Here is a 17,968-nt window from a genome sequence, read left to right on the forward strand (position 1 = left end):
ATGGCTAAGATAAGATAAGATTTCGTTCGGATTTTTAACCCCGGAGGGTTAGCCACCCAGGATAACCCAAGAAAGTCAGTGCGTCATCGAGGACTGTCTAACTTATTTCCATTGGGGTCCTTAATCTTGTCCCCCAGGATGCGACCCACACCAGTCGACTAACACCCAGGTACCTATTTGCTGCTAGGTGAACAGGACAACAGGTGTAAGGAAACGTGTCGAAATGTTTCCACCCGCCGGGAATCGAACCCGGGCCCTCCGTGTGTGAAGCGGGAGCTTTAGCCACCAGGCCACCGGGCCTGACTAAATACTAGTTTATGAGTTTAGCAATGTGAATGCTTTTGTTTTGGCACAGTATATAGTTTCAGTATTGGAGTATCACAGGATTCATTATTTTAAGACTGAGATTAATATTTCTGTTTATGGTCAAATGAGTGAGCGAGTGTAAGTGTGAACCACCAGGTGGTATTCGTGTAGTTAGTTGACGGGGTGTATCAGGGAGATAAGTTACCAGCGATGCCTCGTTTAGTTTCTTACTAGCGATGCCTCGTTTAGTTTTTTACCAGCGGTGCCTCGTTTAGTTTCTTGCTAGCAATGCCTCGTTTAGTTTCTTACCAACGATGCTTCGTTTCGTTTCTCACCAGCGATGCCTCGTTTCTAGGCACTGATGCCACCGAAGACATGTCATATATAACAGGATGGTTTTCCTCAAACTCCATCACAGACGATGGTTTTTATTACCTGGAGTGAGTTCCGGGGGTCAACGCCCCCGCGGCCCGGTCTGAGACCAGGCCTCCTGGTGGATCAGAGCCTGATCAACCAGGCTGTTGCTGCTGGCTGCACGCAAACCAACATACGAGCCACAGCCCGGCTGATCCGGAACTGACTTTAGGTGCTTGTCCAGTGCCAGCTTGAAGACTGCCAGGGGTCTGTTGGTAATCCCCCTTATGTGTGCTGGGAGGCAGTTGAACAGTCTCGGGCCCCTGACACTTACTGTATGGTCTCTTAACGTGCTAGTGACACCCCTGCTTTTCATTGGGGGGATGGTGCATCGTCTGCCAAGTCTTTTGCTTTCGTAGTGGGTGATTTTCGTGTGCAAGTTCGGTACTAGTCCCTCTAGGATTTTCCAGGTGTATATAATCATGTATCTCTCCCTCCTGCGTTCCAGGGAATACAGGTTTAGGAACCTCAAGCGCTCCCAATAATTGAGGTGTTTTATCTCCGTTATGCGCGCCGTGAAAGTTCTCTGTACATTTTCTAGGTCGGCAATTTCACCTGCCTTGAAAGGTGCTGTTAGTGTGCAGCAATATTCCAGCCTAGATAGAACAAGTGACCTGAAGAGTGTCATCATGGGCTTGGCCTCCCTAGTTTTGAAGGTTCTCATTATCCATCCTGTCATTTTTCTAGCAGATGCGATTGATACAATGTTATGGTCCTTGAAGGTGAGATCCTCCGACATGATCACTCCCAGGTCTTTGACGTTGGTGTTTCGCTCTATTTTGTGGCCAGAATTTGTTTTGTACTCTGATGAAGATTTAATTTCCTCATGTTTACCATATCTGAGTAATTGAAATTTCTCATCGTTGAACTTCATATTGTTTTCTGCAGCCCACTGAAAGATTTGGTTGATGTCTGCCTGGAGCTTTGCAGTGTCTGCAATGGAAGACACTGTCATGCAGATTCGGGTGTCATCTGCAAAGGAAGACACGGTGCTGTGGCTGACATCCTTGTCTATGTCGGATATAAGGATGAGGAACAAGATGGGAGCGAGTACTGTGCCTTGTGGAACAGAGCTTTTCACCGTAGCTGCCTCGGACTTTACTCTGTTGACGACTACTCTCTGTGTTCTGTTAGTGAGGAAATTATAGATCCATCGACCGACTTTTCCTGTTATTGGTATATGCCATCACAAGATAATTTTCTATATTTTTTCTACAATGTTTCTCGTATTCTGTCATTCAAGGTAATTTTTCTGGATGGTTTTCTTGTTGTATCACGCAGGATGGTTTTGTGTCGGACTCAACTGGGAGACGTGTATGGACCACGTATCCTACTGGATCACTTATATGTAATGTATATCAGCTAACATTTAAAAAATATATTATTGTGTATCAATGTAACTGGTTCATTATCAGTACTCTATAATAATCATAATAGTAATAACTATAGCAAGATTGGCAGTAATAACAATCATAATTCATGTACTAAGATATGCAGAAGTGTGTTCCTGAAAACAATGTCTCAACCAGCGATGCCTCTGCCTCTTCCAGCCAGCGATGCTTCTTCCAGCCCCCGATGCTTCTTCCAGCCCCCGATGCTTCTTCCAGCCGCCGATGTTGCTTCCGGCCACTGATGCCGGTTCCGGCCAGCGATGCCGCTTCCGGCCACCGATGCCTCTTCTGCCAGCGACGCCTCTTCCATCCAGCGATGCCTCTTCCAGGTGTTCATAGTTTCTTTCATTATTACAAATGTCAAAAATAGTGATCATGCACTGATAAATTTCTACACCATAGGAAGGTTAGCATAGACTGTGTCCACAAATGCAAGTTTTTACAGACGAATCTCCCGCTAGCATGGCCGTGACGAACTCTAGCTCAAGTCTCCTCAAAGCAGTCAACATGACTCTGACCGCGGGTTTAAACCTCACCCGTGGTATGGTTTGCAATCGTGCCATTACGATTGCGTGAGTCATGTTGACGGCTTTGAGGGGACTTGAGCTAGAGTTCGTCACGGCCATGCTAGCGGGAGATTAGTCTGTAAAAACATGTATTGATAAATATATAGGTATAATGATTAATATATATTAGTGACGTAATCTATTAATAGGCTACCTCTTCCAGCCAGCGATGCCACTTCCGGCCAGCGATACCTGTTCCTGTATGCGCTTATTTCGTTATGAATGTTAATACTGATTATGTATTGATATAAGTAGGTATAATCATTAATATATATATGTGTTGTAATCTGTTTAATAGGTTAGTCATCCATAGAATAATTATAACCTTAATAGCCCTTACCTTTTTTCCAGTCATCAGTTCCTGTTTTTCCATCCATCAGTGCCTATTCTGCCAGCAATTCCTTGCAGCCAGCTATCCCCTTTTTACTGTAATGTTGTCATTTCTCCATTGTTTTTTTCAGCCAGCAACACCTTCCAGCTATCAGTGTGTTTCCCAGGTTCACAGGCTCCAATTAGGGGCACAGTCCAGGAAGCAGCGCATTTTCCACTTAATGTTCAAGTATCTAGTTATGCTTCATATGAGTTTGTGTTTGCGTGAGAGTTTGGCATGCCTAGTACAGGCCAATAAGCCTACTGTATTCTTTTTGGGCAGCGCTGTACAGCCCTTGTGGTTTAGCGCTTCTTTTTGATTATAATACTGTATTTTTTATTTTTCATATGTTCTTGTGTTCCGGTCAGTGAAGTGGGAGTTTCAGTCGACACAGCGATGTGACTCTTCTAATAGCAGGATAGTTTTATCCTATTTCATAGCTAGGATGATGTTTTTGTATCATTCTGTATACAGGATGGGTTTGTGTACTCCATCGTGCTCAATAATTATGTTCCATCACACAGAACAGTATTATGTTGTATCATACTATAGTTTTACTGCCATATTGTGAATGGTTGTCATGTATTCCATTGTTTTTATTATATATCACAAATGGTTTTAACAGAATATTCCATTAAAAGATGGTTTTTCCCTATTTTCCATCGCAATGGTTTTCCTGTTATTGCATTTTTTTTATAATGCAAAATAGTTTTCCCTTGAATGTTTTATCACACAGGATAGTTTTGCTCAATACCCATCCAACAGGTGAAGAAGTGTGTCGGACTCAACTGGGAGACGTGAGTACGGACCAAGTATCCTACATGGATACGTGGTCCGTGGACCAGGTATCCTGGTATAAACCTTGGTAATAAATACCGACAAGTTGGTTTAGAAAGACACGTAAGCAAACACTAACATATTTATTAGAAAACGTTTCGGTCCTGGGACCTTGATCACTTCTAACATACAGAGGTAGAAAGACATTATATATATAGGCGGAGAGTGAGGTGTGACGCACGTGACCTGAGGAATGTCATAAGAACATAAGAATGGAGGAACACTGTAGAAGGCCTACTGGCCCATGCGAGGCAGGTCCTTATCAAAACAACCTCTGCCTATGATGAGGACGGGTAGACTATGAAATCATGTGACTCCTGTGTTGTTGGGTTGGTGCTGCTTAAGTATCATGTATGCCAATGTTTTTGAAATTTTGTAGTTTCCAGTGTTGCGTTCTATAGTGTCGGTGACGGCGATTAGTGAGGCTTCTAGGCACCGTCGGCGTCTGAGGTCTGGTTCGGTGAGAACGAGTTGTGCCTCATTCCAGTTCATCAAATGCCCCGTGGAGTCTCTGTGGAGGACACATGCGTACCTTACATCGTCTCTGTTAGAGGCATTTCGATGTTCATTCAAGCGGACTGCAAGATCTCTGCCTGTCTCGCCTACATATTTCTTGGGACAGAACCCACAGGGGATAGTGTAGACGCCTGCTGTAGAAGTTAGAGGTGTGGGGCTGCCCCTATGGTCTTGGCGAACATTATACATCTGTATGTTAGAAGTGATCAAGGTCCCAGGACCGAAACGTTTTCTAATAAATATGTTATAGTGTTTGCTTACGTGTCTTTCTAAACCACCAGGTATCCTACCTGGATACGTGGTCCATGGACCAGGTATCTTGCCTGGATCACCTATGTGTAATGTATGTCGGCTAACATTCATTATTTTAATTTTGTATTTAATATATAATTGTGTGTCAGTGTAACTGGTTCATTATCAATCTAAAATAATCATGACAGTAATAAACATAATTCATGTACTATACTAAGCAATGCAAAGCGTTTCAGATATCCCGGCCAGCGATGCATCTTCCAGCCAGAGTTGCATCTTCCAGCCAACGATGCCTCTTCTTGCAGGCGATGTATCTTCCAGCCAGGACGCCTCTCCCTGCCAGCGATGCATCTTCCAGCCAGAGTTGCATCTTCCAGCCAACGATGCCTCTCCTTGCAGGCGAAGCATCTTCCAGCCAAGACGCCTCTCCCTGCCAGCGATGCATCTTCCAGCCAGGACGCCTCTCCCTGCCGGCGATGCATCTTCCAGCTAGCGATGCATCTCGCAGCCAGCGTTGCATCTTCCAGCCAGCGATGCATCTTCCAGGCAGCGATGCATCTTCCAACCAGCGTTGTATCTTCCAGCCAGTGATGCATCTTCCAGCCAGTGATGCATCTTCAAGCCAACGATGCATCTTCCATCCAGCGATGCCTCTCCCTGCCAGCGATGCCTCTCTGCCAGCGATGCCTCTCACTGCCAGCAATGTCTCTCCCTGCCAGTGATGCCTCTCCCTGCCAGCGATGCCTCTTACTGCCAACGTTGCATCTTCCAGCCCGCGATGCCGCCATGCCAGCGACGCCTCTCCCTGCCAGTGATTCCTATTCTTGAAGCGATGCCTCAACCATGTGTTTACAGTTTTTTATTACCATGTCAAAAATATTGATCATGTATTGATGTATAGTATGTAGGTATGATTTATATGTAGTGACGTAATCTATTTAATAGGCTAGTCATCTATAGTTAACAGAAATAATCATAACATTGCTTTTTTTTTGCAGCCATCAGATTGTTTTTCCAGACATCAGTGCCTTTTCCAGCAATGGGTGCCTTTTGTCCAGCTAGTAACTCCTTTCTCGCAGCCAGTTGTGCCTGGTATGGACCACTAGGCTTACTGTTTTACTCATTTTTTTTGTGTTTGGGTTTCGGTCAGTGAAGCAGTGAGATTCTCAGTCAACACTGCAGTGTTCCAGGTATCTAGACAGCAGTGCGGTTCATCCAGGGTCATAGAATTTTTATTCTATTTTATAATTAGGATGGTATTTTTGTATTTTCTATACAGGACGGGTTTGTGTACTACTCCGTCCTACAAAATTTTTATATATTCCATCACACAGGATGGTATTATGTATCACACTATGGTTTTTCTGACAGAATGGTTTTGTTATATTCGATCATGTTATGGTTTTCCTGTTATATTTCATCACATGGTGTTAATGGGATATTCCACCATAGGATGGTTTTCCCTATTTTCCATCACAGGATGGTTTTCCCTATTTTTCATCACAGAATGGTTTTGCCTATTATTTTTCATCACCGTCAGTTTCCTTCAGTACTCCAACAGGTGAAGAAGTGTGTTGAACTCGACTGTGAGGCTTGAGTATAGTCCACATAATCAACCTTATCACCTATATACTCAAATACCAGGTCATGTATATTAATCAACTTGAATTATTTTATAATATAGTTTACTAATGAATGTATCAATGTATTAGGTTCATTATCGATAATCTATAATCGTAATAACAATTACTAATGCAAGACTAACCATAATACAAGTACTATACCTAACAATGCAGTGAAGTGTTTCAGGTAGACAGCAGTGTTCCTGCCTCTTCAGTCAGCAATTCTTCGTCCAGCCATTGATGCCTCTGCCTATTGTAAATAACTGGTAAGCACTTAAATTTGTTTTAATTCAAACATACTTGGCTAAAATATTGGGTATCCTAAATAACTCATAACAGTATATAATTTACATTATACATTTTTTTAAACTCTTTAAGTGTATGAATAACTGTCACAATTGTCAGATTTTCAAGTACTTTACCCCAGTAACTTGCTTAATTATGACCAAGATCCTGAACTCGTTAGGTTTGTAATCTTTTGACTACTGCCCATAGGGTGGGTATGTGGTGCATAACGTTATAAACTAACAGCAATGCCTCTTCCAGCCAGTGATTACTCTTCCTGCTGGTGAGGACTGTTCCTGCCAGTGATTCCCCTCCAACCAGCAATACCCTCTGGTCAGTACCACCTTTTACTACTGTAAATAAAACCTAACCACTTAAACATGTTAAAATTCAACTATATTTTGCTAAAATAATGGGTATTTGAAATAATTCATGACAATGTACAAACTATATTGTGTTGTTTTTTATGATTTATTCATGTGTGTATAAACTTGTAATGTTGTTTCCAGCAGATTAACATGCAAAACATTCATTACCACTTACCTATTTAGTGTTCAGTGTTCAGTGGTCAGTCGTCAGTGTTCAGTGGTCAGTCGTCACGTGAGGTCACAGACCCTGAGCTGCTTTGGGGATTAGCGTGGACGGTTACAAAGCATGGCTTGCTTCTGCAGTGTTTTAAAATCTGAGGTTGGAGAGTTGAAGGAGGAGGTCTTGCTTCTCCAGGAGGAGATTAGGAGGCTGAAGGTCCACCTCAATGGGCCTGGGAGAGAGTGTGAGGTGGTTGGAGATGTGGGGAATGAGGCTTCTAGCAGTGAGGTGCAGTCTGTCTCTCACTGTGAGGAGGCTGTAGGTGGGGAGGTAGCGACGGCTACCAGCAGTGAGGTGCAGCCCAGCACCTGCTACAAGTGGCGAGTTGTTCACAGTAATGGGAGGCGCATCAGAGTAAGGAAAGTTAAGAGTGAAGATCTGAAGGTAGGAAATCGCTTCTCTGTTCTCCAGGATGAATGTACTTCAGTGGCCAGTGAAGGTAAAGGTACTACTGCCCCTGCTAATGAAGGTAAGCGCATTCTTGTGGTTGGTGACTCTCAGGTAAGATATGTTGACCGTGCTTTTTGTAATAGGAATAAGAAGATGAGAGATAGAGTGTGCTTCCCTGGAGCTGGTGTTGGGGACATTGTCAACAGGCTGGATAATATCATGTCAGGTAATGGGAACAAGCCCATTATCTGTCTCAGTGCTGGTGGAAATGATATTGGGAAGGGTAGGAGAGAAGAGCTGCTAGATAAGTACAGGTCAGCTATAGATTTCATTAAGTCTAAGGGAGGGATCCCAATCATATGTAGCATCTTGCCTAGAAGGGGAGTAGGAAATGAATGGTTGTCTAGGGCAATTGGTGTAAATTGCTGGCTAGACAGATACTGCAAGGAACTTGCAATCCCATTCATTGACAACTGGAACAACTTTTATGGCAAACATGATATGTATGCAAGGGATGGGGTACATCTCTCTGGGGCAGGGGTGGTAGCACTTGCAGACTCGATTGAGAAGGCCATTGGTGAAATGCCTATGATTTTAAACTGATGGAAGATAGAGGTATGGGTGTGTGTGGGAAACAAGCAGGTTGCAACACTAGGGTTGGAAACAGTAAATGTATAAAAGGCATTCAGCATGAAGTTATAAATAAAGACAATAGAACAGGTCAGCAAACAAAGGGGGACAGCAGAGGGCAGCAAGGGACTAGCTCCCTTAAGGTTTACTATACTAATAGCAGGAGTGTTAGAAATAAGATAGATGAGCTAAGATTAATTGCAAGTGCAGGAAACATAGATATTATTGCTATAACAGAGACCTGGCTCAATCTGAAAGATAGAGAGATGCCCTCTGAATGTCACATACAAGGCTATAAATTATTCCACACTGACAGGGTCAACAGGAAAGGTGGTGGAGTAGCGATGTATGTCAGAGACAATTTAAATTGTTGTGTTAGACAAGATATTAAATTAGAAGCGTCAGCCACTGAATCTGTTTGGTTACAGCTTCTCGAGGGCCGAGAAAAACTAATTTTGGGTGTGATTTACAGGGCCCCAAATCTTGATAGGGAGTGCAGTAAACTTCTATGGGACGAAATTCGTAAGGCATCTACATACGAAAATGTTGTGCTAATGGGAGATTTCAACTATAGACAGATTGACTGGAGCAATTTGACAGGAAATTTAGAGTCGGGTGACTTTCTTGATACGATCCAGGATTGTTTTTTAAAACAGTTTGTGACAGAGCCAACTAGGGGAAATAACCTCCTTGACTTGGTTCTTGCCAGTAGGGAAACACTAATTAATAATCTTGAGGTTAATGATGAGCTTGGGGAGAGTGATCACAAATCACTCAGTTTTAACATATCATGGATTTCCCCTAATAATGGCAATCAAGTCTCCGTCCCTGACTTTCGCTTGGCTGATTTCATAGGACTGAAAAATTACTTAGGTGGGCTGAACTGGAATGACCTGACTAAGGGTCAGGTAGGTGGTGATGGTTGCCGATATGATGCTTTCCATGGCATAGTTCTAGCTGCTCAGTCAAATTATGTTCCAAATAGGGAAATCAGATCAAACAAAAATGATCCTAAATGGATGAACAATAGATTAAAATATCTGATTGGTCAAAAGAGAGGCATATATAGGCAAATCAAAAGAGGAGAGGGGCAATTAAGAAATCGATATATTCAGTTAAAGAGAGAAATAAAAAAGGGAATTAGAAAAGCAAAAAGAGATTATGAGGTTAAAGTTGCAAGAGAATCGAAGACTAACCCAAAAGGATTCTTTCAGGTATACAGAAGTAAGATCAGGGACAAGATAGGCCCACTCAAAAGTTCCTCGGGTCAGCTCACTGACAGTGATAAGGAAATGTGTAGAATTTTTAACACATACTTCCTCTCAGTTTTTACACAGGAGGATACCAGCGATATTCCAGTAATGATAAATTATGTAGAACAGGACGATAATAAACTGTGCACTATTAGGGTCACAAGTGACATGGTCCTTAGGCAAATAGATAAATTAAAACCTAACAAATCCCCAGGCCCTGATGAACTGTATGCAAGGGTTCTAAAGGAATGTAAAGAGGAGCTTAGCACACCTTTGGCTAATCTTTTCAACATATCACTACAAACTGGCATGGTGCCAGATAAGTGGAAAATGGCAAATGTGATACCTATTTTCAAAACAGGTGACAGGTCCTTAGCTTCGAACTATAGACCAATAAGCCTAACCTCCATAGTGGGAAAATTTATGGAATCAATAATTGCCGAGGCAGTTCGTAGCCACCTTGAAAAGCATAAATTAATCAACGAATCTCAGCATGGTTTTACAAAGGGGCGTTCCTGCCTTACGAATTTATTAACTTTTTTCACTAAGGTATTTGAGGAGGTAGATCATGGTAATGAATATGATATTGTGTATATGGACTTCAGTAAGGCTTTTGACAGGGTCCCACATCAGAGACTATTGAGGAAAATTAAAGCACATGGAATAGGAGGAGAAATTTTTTCCTGGATAGAGGCATGGTTGACAAATAGGCAGCAGAGAGTTTGCATAAATGGGGAGAAATCAGAGTGGGGAAGCGTCACGAGCGGTGTTCCACAGGGGTCAGTGTTGGGCCCCCTGCTGTTCACAATCTACATAAACGACATAGATGAGGGCATAAAGAGCGACATCGGCAAGTTTGCCGATGACACCAAAATAGGCCGTCGAATTCATTCTGACGAGGACATTCGAGCACTCCAGGAAGATTTGAATAGACTGATGCAGTGGTCGGAGAAGTGGCAGATGCAGTTTAATATAGACAAATGCAAAGTTCTAAATGTTGGACAGGACAATAACCATGCCACATATAAACTAAATAATGTAGATCTTAATATTACGGATTGCGAAAAAGATTTAGGAGTTCTGGTTAGCAGTAATCTGAAACCAAGACAACAGTGCATAAGTGTTCGCAATAAAGCTAATAGAATCCTTGGCTTCATATCAAGAAGCATAAATAATAGGAGTCCTCAGGTTGTTCTTCAACTCTATACATCCTTGGTTAGGCCTCATTTAGATTATGCTGCACAGTTTTGGTCACCGTACTACAGAATGGATATAAATTCTCTGGAAAATGTACAAAGGAGGATGACAAAGATGATCCCATGTATCAGAAACCTTCCCTATGAGGATAGACTAAGGGCCCTGAAACTGCACTCTCTAGAAAGACGTAGAATTAGGGGGGATATGATTGAGGTGTATAAGTGGAAGACAGGAATAAATAAAGGGGATGTAAATAGTGTGCTGAAAATATCTAGCCTAGACAGGACTCGCAGCAATGGTTTTAAGTTGGAAAAATTCAGATTCAGGAAGGATATAGGAAAGTACTGGTTTGGTAATAGAGTTGTGGATGAGTGGAACAAACTCCCAAGTACCGTTATAGAGGCCAGAACGTTGTGTAGCTTTAAAAATAGGTTGGATAAATACATGAGTAGATGTGGGTGGGTGTGAGCTAGACCTGATAGCTTGTGCTAACAGGTCGGTTGCCGTGTTCCTCCCTTAAGTCAATGTGACCTGACCTGTCTAGGTTGGGTGCATTGGCTTAAGCCGGTAGGAGACTTGGACCTGCCTCGCATGGGCCAGTAGGCCTTCTGCAGTGTTCCTTCGTTCTTATGTTCTTATGTTCTTATTTCGTCCAGTTCCTAACCTATTATGTATCTTTAAAATCTTCTGACTACAATCCACAGGATGAGTAGAGGGTGCATGACAACTATTGAACTAACAAGTGACATTTCTTCGTCAGGGATGCTACCACCAGCCGAAGATGCCTGTGTTCCTGCTACCGATGTCTGTTCCTGCTAGCTACGCCTGCTCCTATGTTCATAGTTTATCTGTCATATTTTCACATATGATGCTTTCCTGTTATACTTTACCTAGCAGGGTGGTTTCCTTAATACTCCATCCTACAGATAATGACGTCTGCCAGATGAGGCTGGCAGATTTCAGTACAGTCCATAACCTACCCAGGTCACCTATAATATATTCTCTAATACCAAATATGTTGATCCTGTATTAATATTTAATATGTTAGTATAATTAATTATACGTATTGGTGTAATCTGTATAAGAGGTTAGTCACTGATAGTTTATATTAGTAGTAATAATTGTAGCAATACTAGTACTAACAATACTAAAACTAACAATAACAAAAATAACCCGAGTGCAAATGCCTCATCCAGCCGGCGATGTCTTGTTTCTTGCCAACGATGCTTTCTCTTGCCAGCGATGCCTCGTTTCTTGCCAGCGATGCCTTGTTTCTTGCCAGCGATGCCTTGTTTCTTGCCAGCGATGCCTTGTTTCTTGCCAGCGATGCCTTGTTTCTTGCCAGCGATGCCTTGTTTCTTGCCAGCGATGCCTTGTTTCTTGCCAGCGATGCCTTGTTTCTTGCCAGCGATGCCTTGTTTCTTGCTAGCGATGCCTTGTTTACCAGCAAAGTCTTGTTTTTAACCAGCCCTCGCAGTAGTGACTTGGGTTATCCTGGGTAGCTAACCCTCCGGACTAAAAATCCGAACAAATCTTACCCTATAGGTTTTGAAGGTCTATCAGCCTGAGCTGAGAGAATGTCATTCAAATAATTCAGTGATAAAATTGTATTTTTATCATAAGTGTTGGTTGATATGATGAATGTTGCATTCAACACTGAATCACTTTCAACTAATGATACTGTGTTCCAGGTAACGATGCCTAGTGTTCCAGCCAGTGATGCAGCAAAGTGTTCCAGCCAGTGATGCAGCCTGGACCTCACAAATCATCCTTTACTACTCAAAAGACTGAATAAACTTTGGCTATGTTACCTGTTTATCATTCACCCAAACTAAAAAAATCAGTTGAAAACAATATCAGTGTTTAATACTGTCATGGTTAATAAATGAGAGCTGTAATACAGTACAGAGTACAAAATTTACATTAAATACTGATGATATTTTGATAATGTTGCCCATCAAGCGAGGGGTGCCTTGATGCCTAGGAAAGGCTCTTGATTCAAGGAATTGAATAAATTTTCCACTAGACCCTGATTCTCCCATTTCCTAGCCTCTTTACGACCCTTGGGGTTTAGAGCTACCTAATATTACTATTTTAAGTGATTATTTTGAGGACACGAGTAACCTCTCCTTTCGGAAGGGCGAGTCCAAGTATGTAAATCATGATAATGTCGAAAACAAAATCGCACAAGTGATATAATACCAATTTTCCCCAGGCGCTGTGACCCCTGGGGGTTTAGCGTTCCCCCATGGATAATGCACAGCATTTTAGGCAGATTTAATAAAGGATTCAAATTAATGCCAATAAAAAATCTACATGGACGAGTTTTTAGCTTACGGGTTTAAAACCAAGTATATTAAAGGACCACAGTGGAAGACAGTCCTTGATGACGCACTGACTTTCTTGGGTTATCATGGATAGTAACCATCCCCCGGGTTATCCTGGGTGGCTAACCCTCCCCCGGATTATCATAGATGGCTAATCCTCCCCGGGTTATCCTGGGTGGCTAACCCTCTCGGGTTAAACCCAACAAAATCTTAATCAACCCCCCCTAGGGTGCGACAGGAAAAATATTTAAAAATGTATATGAAGTTTATAAGTTCTAGCCAGAGCTTCCCTCAAGGAAGGGGGGCGGGTGGTGCCTTCATGCTGGTGTAATAATAATAATAATAATAATAATAATGATTTATACAAGGACATGTACAAGGTATACAGACCATAGCTGACATCAATGACATACTGCTATATAGACAGTCCCTTGTTATGCAGAGCATTTCTGGTAAATTAGGTCAATTTTGTCCCCAGGATGCGACCCACACCAGTCAACTGACACCCAGGTACCTACTTTATTGAGGTTACCCTTCCCTTCCTTGGATCAAACACGATTACATCCAATTACCGAAAATGCTGCATGATTTCTATACTTATACTTTTACTATTTTCGCTAAATATAATAATAATAAAAACAATGTGACAGAAGAGGTATGGTAGTGTAGCTGCTCCTCACACAGTTGTTACTTAGCTGTTTCAGCTTTTAAGGTTTAAATAATAAGTGGAAATGTCACTAACTTTCTTGGGTTATGGTTAGGTAAAATTTGTCAGGAAACAGGACAAGTGTTTCCTGACGCGAGTCTTAGTTATATATGATGAGCCGCCGTTGGAGCTTTTGGTCATCTGACCGAGGCCTTCCACTGGCTTATCCCTCCACCCCTTCAAAAATTATGGTCATAGTTATAACCAGTTTTATTGGGTTATCCTGGGTAATTTACACATATTCTGCTATGTATGATCATTTATTAAAGTGTATTTGTGTACCTGTACCTGAATAAACTTATTATGGTAACACTTCACCTCAAGGGAGGTTCCTTGATGCCAGTGAGGGACTCTTGACCCAAGGAATCGGAACTCCTTGAAAGTGCAGGCATTTTACTTACCACCTCCAGGACCAGTTTCCCTGAATCCCAATTGCAATCTATTGCTATCTGAAAGTTTGATGAACAGACAAGACAACTTCAATACTGTACTTATTACATAGCATAACTTACCTTCACTTAGGACAGACCTTAATGGCCACAGCCACACCCTTTACCACCAACACCTGTTCCTTGCTATCCTCACCAAAGAAAACCTTGCATTGTAGCGACACCTTTGCTTGCTTCTCAGTTTCACCATTCTGAAGGATACGATGAAAAACCTTCACTTGGGGTCCCTGAGAATGAAACAACCTTTGCCGTTACAGTTACTTTCCTAGTGTAGCAAATTACGATTTTTCCATGTCTTTAATATACAAATTAATACATATAATGCATAAGCTTTAGAGATTTGATATCCTAATGCAATTAACATCTTAAGAATTATGCTGCTGAACAGCATACAGTAGAGATAGTTACTAATCACAGAACAGGTGGGGTTTAAACCTATGGCAAGCGAGACCTAAGACTCGCTTGCCATGAGTTTAAATTCCACCCATTCCATGATTTGTTTGCAGTCTTATTATAATTTTGCAAGTCCAAGATATTTACTATTTATAATTGTTAAATAATAAATCAAATATCTTGTGTAACTAATAGAAATTTCCTCACCCTAAGTTTGAGGACTTCTGTCGTAGCTACTGGCAAGTTATTAACATCCCTCAGAGTAAACTTGTCACCCTGCTGGACGAGGCACAGGGTAAACCTATATCCTTCAGGGTGAGTGTCTGACCAGAAGTAGTTGTTATTTATGTTCTGGGAATCGCTGGCAAAGGTGATCCTCTTGCCATAGCCCATTCCCACTGATAGTAGCCTCACGTTACGCCCCTGAAAAGACAAAAGTAATATCAGTTACAAATTGAGAACACAAAGGCATAATACCATAACTGGAACAATACATAAATAATCAGTACATTAAAGAAAAATTTCATAATGTTATTTTAAAAGGTCGGACCGAAATGTCATAAAACTTCTTTCCCCTATGTGTGGGTTATATGTGTAAATTACAAAATGCTAATGGTTATAAACGACCATAATTTTTAAAGGGGTGGACCGGTAAGCCAGCGGAAGGCCTCGGTCAGATGACCAAAAGCTCCAAAGGCGGGTCATCATCTGACTAAGACCCGCGTCAGGAAACATTTGTCCTGTTTCCTGACGAACCTTACCTAACCTAACCTACAAAATGCAAAGTTTTCTTAATCTGTACAGTCCTGTACTTGCCAAAATTAATTAGTCACCACAGAAGCATTAGCAAGACTAAATGCAACCAACAGTTGCATTTAAGTCTATGGCAATAGTATATTTTCAACAGTGAGATAAGTACTGCATTATAATTAACAATCATCATTTACTTGCCACTGAGTATCTGTGGTTCGATCCCTGGCACAGGTGGAAATGCTAATATGTTTCTTTACACCTGCTCTTGTCTGTTCACCTAGCAATAAGTGTTAATTGACTGTTGTGGGCTGCATCCTGGAGACAAGATTAAAGGACCCCACAGGAAACAAAGACAGTGCTCAATGACACACTAACTTTCTTAGGTTACGTGGGATGGCTAACAGTACGTGCTAAAAATCCAAGCAAAATCTTATCTTACCTTCAAGAGCAGCTTGGTCGAATCTGCATGTCGAACTTGGTAGCAGAAGCCAGGAGTAATGGCTGGATCAACATAGGTGCCAATCACAGGTCTCTCGTGTACCTGCACGCTTCTAGCAGTATACCTTGCCGGCACATCCTGCACCAGGCCCCCATCCACCACACTTACACCTTGCCAGTGGCGTCGTAAGGGAAGAGGGCGCCCCGGGTGACACCATTTAGGGGGTGACACCATAGAGCCTCTAAAGAAGGTGACACTAATGCCCAAAACAGTGCTGCAGCAACATATGAGAAAAATCCCTCGTTTCTATATAGCCTTTTATATGATTACATAGTACAAATAGGCCTATATAGGGAAAATCGTTGATTTTGATGATGTGATAGAAGATTTTGCAGGATTGAAGGCAAGGAAATGTAAGATCAGATTCACTGAGATGTTACCTGTACTCAAGGTCAATCGGAACTAGTGTTTCTCTGATATTGCAATGTTTTTCTTTATTTTTCATTTTTTTTTGCATTGTTGAAGATGAATAAATGCAGGATCTGTTGCCTGTACTCAAAGTGGTATTTGAGTTGATGTTTCCTCAATATTACTACGATTACTTATTTTATCATTAATAAAGTTGAGAGGTATTCTATTCGGTTTATGGCCCTTAAAACGTTCTCATTGCTAAACATTAATCATTAGTCATGCAGTAGTGACGTAACTGGAGTTTACTCCCCCCATCCCACTCGCCGTTGGATTTCATGGGGGTGACACCAAAGATGCCGTCCCAGGTGACATCAACCCTAGCAACGCCAATGCTTGTGAATATAATAATATATAATATTCAAGATGAATTTAAGAATTTTCATTTGGATTATTAACCCCGGAGCGCTGATAATCCATAAAAAACAGGTCATCTTCCCTAGATGAGACCTACAGGAGTCCATAGCCAAACTCGTAGGTAGCAGATGAAAGTTAATTATGGCAGAAAGATTAAGATTAAGGTTAATGGGGTTTAAAGCCTATTGACTACATGGGGGCCATTAACATGGTAACTTTTCCACTGCCAGATAAGAATACTTTAATGAGTTTAATCCCTAAAATAGGAATTAAAGTAAACTCAGCATATATACGCTGAGAAATGCACCCCTTAGGGTGTATCTTGTGTGTTTGTTCAAGGTAGCAGATGTTCACTCCAGACGTAGCTTTACACCTATTACTCAAACAAATTTTATTTCTTTGTGCAGTATGAAAATGATAGTCTACACGTGATAAAATATTGTTAAGAGCAAAAGAAAGCCACTAGCATGCATGTACATTTCGGGCAGCAGGTGAAGGGATACTCTGTACGTATATTGTCTTGAGTAAACAAGGCCCCGGAGTCCAAAATGTTTATATAATACAATGTCCTAGGTAAGTAAGTATGTAAGTTTATTTAGGCACAGGTACACATAAGTGCAATTATCATACATAATGTAAATTATCTAGAATAATGAAGAAAAAAGGTGTTTGCCCAAGTGATTTTAACTAAAACTTTTGGTATTATATAGGATGGGCATGGAGTGCATCATAAAGATATTGAACTCACACCATGAGGAGACTTATTCATGGCAGCAGATGTTAAGATAGTAATTCATGGTAAAAGATATAAGATGTATGCAGGTATGCCTAGCAACAACCAGGATTCGAACCTGGGTATAGAGATTATGCTTTTTTTTTAGAGACACGGTAGGACCAAACAACTCCTAAGGGAAAATGCGAATTGCTTCATTATTAACGATATAATAGTGTAAATGAGAGGATTTCTGAAATCCCGAGATTGTATCTACACTTTATATTATCTAGATAAATTAACTAGATTATAATGAAATTGCAATTTATGAAAAAACCTAATGATTGCATTGTTAATGATAAGGTATCTGAAATCCAAAGATTTTGTCCACACGCTGCGTATGGGAAAAAAATATATAATGCTTCTAAAATGTTTAAAATATTAAACTATAAATAGTCGGCTCTGATAAAGACTTCTTATGACCTTTGTCCTATCACAAGATGAGCATAGTATGTAAATAAACTCAGACACCAAAAATGAAGTAGGTAATGAAATCTCCCAACCTAAATTAGTAAATTTCAATGTGGAGATGAGAATATCCACGACTGTTTGAAACATACGGGGCATTTAAAACTTTTGTTGTAACATAAATTCTGATTTTAACCCATAGCTCACTGGAGAACGTGCATGCCTCGCACCCGAATGGTCCCGGGTTCGATTCCCAGGCCCAGCATAACGTGTGGAGCA

The 17,968-nt window shown here is 41.3% G+C and overlaps 1 long non-coding RNA gene across 1 annotated transcript in view; it reads left to right on the plus strand.

Annotated features, from left to right (window-relative positions):
- LOC138854504 (uncharacterized) overlaps positions 1-12,506 on the plus strand; it is a 16,334-nt gene extending 3,828 nt beyond the window's left edge. Inside the window, exon 3 of the long non-coding RNA XR_011393700.1 lies at positions 12,309-12,506. This is a non-coding gene — a long non-coding RNA (uncharacterized lncRNA). The remainder of the gene's footprint in view (positions 1-12,308) is intronic.
- The last annotated feature ends 5,462 nt before the right edge of the window (positions 12,507-17,968 follow it).

The sequence above is a fragment of the Cherax quadricarinatus genome, chromosome 61 (assembly GCF_038502225.1).
Source record: "Cherax quadricarinatus isolate ZL_2023a chromosome 61, ASM3850222v1, whole genome shotgun sequence".
NCBI lineage: Eukaryota > Metazoa > Arthropoda > Malacostraca > Decapoda > Parastacidae > Cherax > Cherax quadricarinatus.